The following is a 10056-nucleotide window of genomic DNA, read 5'->3' as shown; positions in this document are numbered from 1 at the left end:
TCCTTCAAAAATTGATATGCATCAATTCCAATTTCTCCATCACATACTGAGTAATACAAATTATATGTATCTATGGATTCATTTTTCCTTATAAAAATATTCAATTTTGAATATAATTTGAATTTAATAATGGTTTTATAATGAAATAAGAAGATGTAATTTTATTCACCATATTAATTGTGAATTAAAAATTATCTACATAATTAAAGTTATCAAACCATTTAACAATCTACAGTAATTGTTGTTAAATACAACAATAGTAAACATGTATTTTAAATACAGCAGATTAATATTTTGATCTATTTAATTATAGTGTGTAAACCAATATATTTATTTTTATTAAATGATGTAAAATATAAAAAATACTGATGTGTTTGTAACGACTGAAACATCAGTTACAAAGTTAAAAATTATTCTTATTTTAACAAATCTAATACACCAGTTACAAAGTTAAACCAAATTTACAAACTATTTTGTTATTGTGATTGTCATATTTGGTAAGGTATGACTAATCTACAGTTTCAAATTATTTACTTGAATTGTTATTACTATTTTAAATTTAATAGTATAAAAATGGTAGTTTAAAATTTAATGGTATAAAAAAATTTGAGATTAAATAAAAGCATTTATAGATACTATCATTTTTCTACTAATTTATTTCAGTTTCAGTCTATTTAACTTATTTATTTTCGAGTAATTTTGAATCAAATATTTCATATAAAATTTATTATTTTTATTTTTACTATTTCAAAAGGTAGAATTTTTTTTTTTATGATTGTTCCTACATAACTGCTGCGTTTTTTTAATTTTTATAAGTTATAAAATTTAAATATTTTCAAAGTTTAAAAGATGTCACTATTAAAAATACTATTTTTTGAAACAATACTCATTTACAACATTTTTAGAATTCCTTACAAATGCAACTATCAAATAGGAAAAATCCTTAGATATATGTAGATACACCAGTGTGACTGATATGCCCAAAGATAATAAGTATATCTAATAAAATTGGTAATTTAGTTTTTAAGTCTCCACCAATACCCACCGCATGACTTCTCGTCTTATCAAGTTAAAAAAATTATTGGAAACGATGAAGTGCAACTAAATAAGTTATTTCTACTTGATACATCATTTGACTCTTGGAAAAAAAGTTAAGTGATTGTATGATGGAAATAATGAGAAATCGAAAATACACACCACGAAGATCAAAAGAATACTGTTGGTGGTGGTGATTTTCAAAAATATTTTTCACAAAATTTAGAATTAAAGTAATCAGTTGATGAATTGAAAGGTTACTGAAAAATTAGTTAGTTTCTAGAAGTCCCAAATAAGTTTAAAAATATGTGAAATTGCATCCTATATACACAATTTTTTTCTCTAATTAAGTTAATACCATAAATCTCACACTATGCTACTTTTGTTGATAGACACAAACCTAACTTCTTCGTGGTTTTTTAGCTAATTGACTCTAAAAATATTTGGAAATCAGTTGTATATATATAATTGATGAAGATGTCAATTGAATGAAGCGTTACATTTGTCTGCGGAAGAGATGCGGCCGCTAACTCATGATCTGAATGGGTGCTTTGTAGCATTAAAAAAGATATCATTCATCACTTCAAGATATCCACCCAAAAAGGTAGCACATTTGTTTGTAGGTATAGTAAAAAAATGAGTAATTGTACTCTCTATACAAAAATAACATCAATATTTGCATGAATGGAAAGTCAAATTTTTGGCTGAGCTGTTTTTTCAAAATAACAATTTTACCCTTATATTAGCTTTTTAACATTACATAACATCCAATACACGTCTGATAAAACTTGCATGAGAGAGTGAATTCTCTTTCTCTTTTTTTCTTGAGTATACTCCTCGGTAATATCGATCTCATTCCTCTTTCCTCTTCATTCAACCCTCTGCAACTTTTTATTCAAAAAAAATAATTTTTCATCTTAGGAGAATCTCATGAAATTTTGTTCATTGTTTACCTAAACGAGATTTATTAGCCTAATCACTTAGTATGTTATCTCTTCTCTTTAAATTTTTCACTCTCCCTCTCCGTCTTCTTCACTCTCGATTGATTCTGTGTGTTAATCCCATCTTTATCGCTGCCGTCGGATTTGTTTATGTTCTCCAAGGTTTTCTCGCAATCTCCGTAGCGCCATATTACGGAGGATACGGTTTAGGTTAGGTTCTGAAGGTCGCTCCTGCTCTTCATATGGTTTCTAGGGCTTCGATTGGAGATGGCGTTATCGTCAAAGCAGGAGAGTAGGCTTCGGCGCTGAAGAAGCATGGTTCTCTTCAGAGACGAGCTGTCGTTATTGTTGGGATTGCAGAGGATTACACTCGAATGTTTAAAGATTGTGTCAATGAGGTAGCTCTCAATAGCAATTGCATCGACTAGTATTATTGTGAAGAGGGTGATATGAAGAATTTGTTTTGTTTCGTTGTGTACGATACAAGAATCTTGTTATGATTAGCCGGTTACAAAACAATTCAAGTTACAATTTTTGTAAAACATAAGTAGCTTGTTATGAATTATTCTAAACCAACTAACAATACATATAACCATCATTCGATCCAATAGCCGGTAATTTTAAATCCAAATATCAGCTAACATGTAAAATATCCAGATATTTCAAAATATAACCATGTTAATTTACGAAAGATCTAAAAATTGTAATATAAACATGCTAACTTCATATGAGTTGTACTTATATGAGTTAGCATTATCCAAAATAAAATCAAGGAAGATGAATACATAAACATATATTTATTAGCCGGATAATTATAATCGAGAATCATGCATAATCGGATAACTATAGTGTTAGCCGACCATTAATTAAAATTACTAACTAAGAATAATGATATCTAGATAACTAGAATATATTACAGGCTAACTAAAACAACAAAAAGTCAAGTAAAATATTAACCAGTTATTTCACAAATTACATCATAAAGAAAAATGAAAGATATTTCCAAGAACCATGGTAACAACTAATAGTCGGTACTTCATCCTTAACAAACTCTCGTCTTCTGAACTGATCCACCGAAGATGTTACTTGATGACAGTAATTCGATGGTAATGCGGCGGAGGCGGCGGTGAATAATGATGGTCAGAAAAAAAGCATTTGTGGAAGCGTGAAGAGTGAATGAGCTTTTTCTTAAACAAGGCTCATGCTTTCCAGCTTCTGGGAGTTTATGGGCCATCGTGTAAATACCCAAAACTTGATGGTTTGAGCGAGAGAGGTTTGATAGGTTTGATGGATCTAAAGCTGATAAAATTTCTTGACCAAGAGGATACAATTTCAAAAATTGATGATTTAGTGTTTGATAATTTATCTTTCTATGAAAAAGAGATTTGCATGTGGTTTGACGGAGGAAACGAGAGAGAGAGATAGAGAGAGAGAGAGATTTCCGTAGATATATAGCTTATTTCCATAAAATTCTCGCTTCCCAACATCAATAAGCAATAAGGTTATCACTGTCATTTTACACTTGTTCCTGGTGGGTCTCACCACTTTTTTCCGTCCTTGCAAATTTCTTGATTATTGTATATTTTCTGTGCAAATCGCTCAAGTGATTTGATATTTATTTGAATGAATTAATCCAACATGCATTTAGTGGGAACTATATGTGTCGATTTGCATCCAATTTATATGTAAACGTGGCCATAAACATATGTGCAATGTTTTATGAATATATAATATTATAAAGTAACTAAATTACCCAAAAAGAAATTCAAATTACAAGATATTTGTAATCAATTTTAATATTCTTTAAATATATACATATAACAAATATAAAATAAATCAAAAGATAATTCATTAAAAACTTATGCAAATTTAGGATAAAAAGTTATTAAGATTAAAAAACACATACTATATTTTGACAATTTAGTTTAAACCAATACAACTTTTAAGATGAAAAGACACAAAGTTACAGTGAAAAGTTACAATTTAATATTTTAACATTTTTTTTAAAAATAATGTAATTTCAATGATGAAAAGACACAATTTTAAGATGAAAAGATACATATTTTAATTGACAACTCTTAGAATGAAAAGACACAATGTTAAAATGAAAAGTTGCATCTTTAGATATTATCTGGGATTTCTGTGTTAAGATGAAAAGATAAAAAAATTAAATTGACAACTTATTTAAATGAATACAGCTCTAAAAATGAAAAGACAAAATTTAAATATAATCCATTGGCTATTCTAGTACTCAAACCCGAGGCAGTCTGGGTAGCCAGATCGGAATAGAACAACCAATAAAACATAGATCTCTGTAGAAAGACCTTGCAGTCCTAGCTAAAGAGTCCGAAATATGATTTTGCGCTCGTGGAATATGAATGATTTTGAAGTCTGGAAAGCATATTTGCAGAGTCTCTATCTTCTCCAATTCTGTTGCAAAGCTTGGCCAAGCATGGGGCTCCTTAATCATCGCGATCAGATCTTTGCAATCCGTCTCAAAGCTCTGACATGTTGAATGCTGGAGCATACTCTCCATCGGCCAACGTATTGTTTCCACTTCTGAATGCAAGGCAGACTCTCGCCGTGGGTAATTTTATGTCCCCAGAAGTTGAACATTTCCCAAGCTGTCCATTCAAACCCATCCACACCCACTGAATTGTGATGTAGATGTCCAAGACCCATCTATCATGCATATATTACCAAGCTTAAGACTTGGGGTTCCTCAATAGTGTGATCTTGTGGAATAGGTGGCACCACCTCGTTTGCATTGAACCAGGCTTGACACTCACTCTCTGCATAACGAACTAGCTCCAGTGGATCCCTGTCTATCCCCCTAAAGAGCTTGTCATTTCGGACTTTCCAAATATACCATATTATCTAGGGATAATGATCCCTGTCTAATTCTGGCTCGACAATTCTATTCTTTCTCCAGAATAGATAATCCATATTAGCATAAACACTCGGCACCGGAAAGATATCAGGACTTGTGGGTGTTGTTGATAGGGACCAAGCTTGTAGAGCTGGTGGACATTCAAAGATGGCATGAGTAACAGACTCTTCTGGTTCTCCACATCGCGGGCAATAGTTATCGCATCTTTCCTCGTTACTGCCACATGACATGTTATCAATTGCCATATAAGATGACATATTTTTTTAGGCGCTTTTATCGTCCAAGCAAAGGCTTGAAGCTTGGTTATACTGGGCTCCAGTACCTCCTTCTCTTCTTCAGCTTTCAATAAGTTCCGAGCTACCCAATAACAAGATTTAACCGTGTACTGGCCATTTTTAGTGTAGTTCCAACAGAATGTGTCACGACGATGAGCTGAGCTTATGGACAAACTTCTTATGTAAGGTATATCAGCAGAGGCAACATAATCCTCCAGTAGTCGAACATCCCATTCCTTCGATACCTGATCAATAAGGTCGATGACTCTCATGTTCGGGTGCAAAACTGGGGCTGAAGGGCGAGCCGGTCTAGCTGGTGTTGTAGGGATCCAAGGATCCTCCCACACCTTGACCTCATATCCAGAATGTATTTTATGTCTGATTTCCAATAGCATTAGCTTTCGAGCAGCTGAAATACTGGTCCACACATAGGATGGGCTACTTACAGAGATTATTCGTAAAGGCGAACTCATTCTATAATATCTTCCCCTTAAAACACGAGCCACTAACGAATCAGAGTATTGAATTAACCTCCATTGTTGTTTTGCTAGTAAAGCCAGGTTGAACTTATGGATCATACGAAAACCAATCCCACCCTCCTCCCTTGGTAAACAGACTTTTTTTTCATTTGGTCCAATGAACTCCTTTCTTGGGGGATTTGAGCTCCACCAAAATTGTGCAAAGGCATTCGCAAGGTTCTCACATATCTCCAGCGGGAGCAAGAAGCTAGACATGTAAGGTATTATGTGTTTATTGCTTACTTGAAGTTTGGTGATATGAATAATTTCTATATTCTCGTATTTTCTTCTTCTTTCTTATTTGTTGTTTAATACACGTAGCAAGTTTTATGTCTTATTCAGATTGTATCAAAATGTATTATATATATCAGTATAGATTTAGTCACGACCGAACTTTTAAATAAATAAATAAAAGAACTTCTAAATAAAGGCGATGAGTAAGAACAACCTTCTTCCATGGAAAAATTTCATATTTACCATTTTCATAATACCACTTTTCATATTTATCACCATTAAAAGAGCATTTTCAAAAATACCTTCTTCATTAAATGGCAAACGCTCTTATACCTTTGTTCCTCTCTATATATATAATAAATCATTATTTAAATAAATAAAAAAAATTATGTTTTCGAATTATACTTTTTCAAATTCGAACTTCTTATAAACTTTTTTCTTTTGAATTTTTCTTTTTTCGAAATTGTTTTGAGAAATTATCACAAATACCACATTCATAATACCACTTTTCATGTATACACTAATCACTTTTACTCTCATTTTTAATGAAGGGTAAAAGACACTTATACTCTTAGGGTTAACTAATATAGACTTATGGTTTAGAGTTGAGGGGTGGGATAGAGTTTTTAGAATATGAAATTTAGGATTCTAATAAATATATAAATAAATACTTAAAAAATATTAAAAATAAAATAAAACTAGTTTCAAACATAATTTTCGATTTTCAACAAGAAAATTTGAAAGAAAAAAAAAGCTTCCAAAAGAAAAATTCAAAAAAAAAATTATAAAAAGGTTTGAATTTGAAAAAGTATAATTCGAAAACATAAAAAAATTATTTTTTATTTTTATTTATTTAAATAATGATTTATTATATATATAGAGAATAAGGGTATAAAAATCTTTTCCCACTTAATGAAGAAATTATTTTTGAAAATGTCCATTTAGTGGTGGTAAAGATGAAATGTTGTACCATGAAAGTGGTAAACATAAAATTTCCCTAATTTTTTTTTCTTTTTCAAATTTTCTTTTTGAAAATCAAAATTATGTTTGAAACTATTTTTTAAAACTTTTTTTATATTTTTAAGTATTTATTTATATATTTATTAGAATCCTAAATTTCATATTCCAAAAATCCTACATCACCCCTCAACTCTAAACCCTAAGTCTATATTAGTGAATCCTAGGGGTATAAGTGTTTTTTACCTTTCATTAAAATTGAAGGTAAAAGTGATTAGTGTAGACATGAAAAGTGGTAATATGAATGTGGTATTTGTGGTATTTGTAGCAATTTCCCTTCTTCCATTGCATTTTTCATATTTTTTTTCCATCATTTCTTTCTCTATCCCAAAACATATGAAAACAAATAAATAATTTTTGAGAAGTTATAAAAAACAAATAAATATTTTTATTTTATTTTTAGTCACAAATAACCATCATTGTATCTACCGACATAATTAGTGGCCATCGAATATAATTGTTTCAAACGTTTAAAATTAACATATAGGGAATAAATATTGATTGATTTAATATATATATATATATATATATATATATATATATGAGGGTAAAAATAATCGTAAAATGTTTTAACGTTCAAGCGTTTAAAATTAAAATATAAGAAATGAATATCGATCAGTTTACTATATATGAGAGTAAAAATAATTGTATATCATAAACAGGGGATGATGACGAATTCCTTACATAAATAAATATTTAAATCTACATATTCAAATAGTTTGAATATTAAATATGTAAGCAGTATATTAAAAATATGAATGTAAAATAACCTTCTTCGTTGAAAAATAGTGGAATAATGGATCTTTGATCTTTGCTGATGCATATAAGTATTAGACACTCTTGGTACTTTTGAAGGCAAATTATTAACTTGAACGATCAATCTCTTCCGCGGGTGAATAACGTTTACTGACGTTTACACATATATTAAACAAGAAACTAGATTTCGACCCGCGTGCAGGTGTTTATTTTCACTTTATAAACATATACATCTGTTTTTACATTATTATTGATATATATTTTTTATTAATTAATTATATATTTAAAGTTTATATAACTTTTTTTGATACAATAATTTTATAGTGTGCATGTTTGTCTATTCAATTAATTGTTTCGAACTATTACATGTAATTGTGACTTATATATTTATCTTATTAGATTTGCTCACTAATATATGCAAAGTTCAACAAATTTGAATATTATTTGTATTTATATTTTTTGAAATAAAATATTACCTGTAATTTTTAATTAAAATTATAAGTAATATAAATAAATATTTTATTATTTAGTAATTTTATTTGTATTTACGAACATATTAAAATATTCATCTACACTAATATTTGAACATTATTACTATTGAATATTAAACGAAAAACATTGATATATGTTTTTAATATGTTAAATTGAAAAATGTTCATGATATAATATACATACAAATTAATGGTGAGATGAAACTATTTTCTAGTAACTACTGGTGGACTCCATCACTTTAAGTTTAGTGAAATTTTTAAATCTACGACCAATATAGTTGCGGACAAATAATATACCTGTAATTTGAGTAGTAACTTTTTGAATTATATTATATAATATTGGAATAGATTTTTCCTTGATATTATGCTGATTGTTTTCCAATAATGTTACAATAACAGAATTATAGGATTATACCATTTATATATGATTTTTGTAACAAACAACAAATATTGTTGATGTTAAATGAATATACCCATATTTGATGTTTTATTATTTTGAATACAGCCAATTTCATCTTCTCCAAATGATGTCTGTGTTTCAGTATATAAAAAAATAAAGATCATATAATACAAAGAGAACAATAACTCAAATAAGGCCATCACGAGTTTGCCATCACGAGTTCGAGCCCCGGCCACGAAATGACTTAGGTCCCCTGGAGGGTACAGACGCAGGCTGGTTCCGGGCTCAGAGGGGATTAAGGCCGAAGGCCCGAACCCATCCTGGATAACAAAAAAAAAAAAACAAAAACAATAAATTCAAAGAGCATCGTAACGATGTTAGTAACAGAGTTAGTTTGGTCAAGCATTGTCATAGAAGTTATGGCTATGAGATACGTTTATATGTATATGGTTAATTATAGTACACGATTAAGTATTTAATGAAAACTACAGAGACACATGAAATAAGACTTATGAACTAATGTATACCCTTAGTAACAGAAAATGTATGGTCATTTATAATAAAGCGAAATCATCACGATTAATAAAAGATGAGTTGGTAATGTGAGATTTTAGGTGACATTAATTTGAAGATAAATAATAAAACAATTAATATGATAACTGTAACATGAATTTCTACTAATAGGTACATTACGTCCAATTTTTTAAAAATCACACATGAATCAAGGTTGTGACTTCTGTTTTAATATATAAGATATAAGATACAAAATGTCTTTGAAAAGAATGGGATTTTAGATCAAGTGTTGTACAACACACACTATATATATATAGAATGAATAGACATGAGCAACAGACATAACTTTTCATATCAATCTTCAAAACTATTAGATGCACCTTTTGGTGATGAATATTTGATTTTTTACAGTTGCATCTTTTCACAATTAAGTTAAGTCAGTTATATCTATTAATAATAGATTAATTAATAAAAATAACTGATATAATTAATAATAGTTTTTTTATTTTGTGAAAGGCATGAACATAAATTATTTATAGATTTTCAAAGATCTACTTAAATAGTCACATCTTTTCAATATAAAAGTTCTTCTTTTTGAAATGATACTTATATAATTAGTCACAATTTTTAATTTAAATAGTCACATTCTTTCAATTTAAAATTAGTTATTATTTTATAAATATACTTATGTGAGTAGTCATAACTTTTAAAATGAAGATAAAATCTTTTAACTTAATTGGAATTCACAACTATTGTAATTAACTGGTAATAATATTCACAACTTTTTAATTTAAATATATTTTTAAATAGTCACATTTTTTCAATTGAAATGTATTGATTTTGTAAAGATATTTATATGAATAGATACAACTTTTAAAATGAAGACAAAACTTTTTAACTTAATTGGAATTGGCGAACTTTAGAATTAATTGGGACTTGCTATATTATCAGTAGATGAGACATGATATGATATGATATGATATGAT

General features: G+C 29.0%; 1 long non-coding RNA gene across 1 annotated transcript; it reads left to right on the top strand.

Moving 5' to 3' along the window:
* Positions 1 to 471: 471 nt before the first annotated feature.
* On the top strand, positions 472 to 2644 carry LOC125586388. The gene is made up of 2 exons (XR_007322883.1): positions 472 to 2018; positions 2139 to 2644. It is a non-coding gene; the product is annotated as an uncharacterized LOC125586388 (long non-coding RNA).
* Positions 2645 to 10056: the final 7412 nt, after the last annotated feature.

The sequence above is a fragment of the Brassica napus genome, chromosome C4 (assembly GCF_020379485.1).
Source record: "Brassica napus cultivar Da-Ae chromosome C4, Da-Ae, whole genome shotgun sequence".
Lineage (NCBI taxonomy): Eukaryota > Viridiplantae > Streptophyta > Magnoliopsida > Brassicales > Brassicaceae > Brassica > Brassica napus.
Note: the sequence above shows the minus strand (reverse complement) of the source record. Positions and strands in the feature narration are given on the sequence as shown.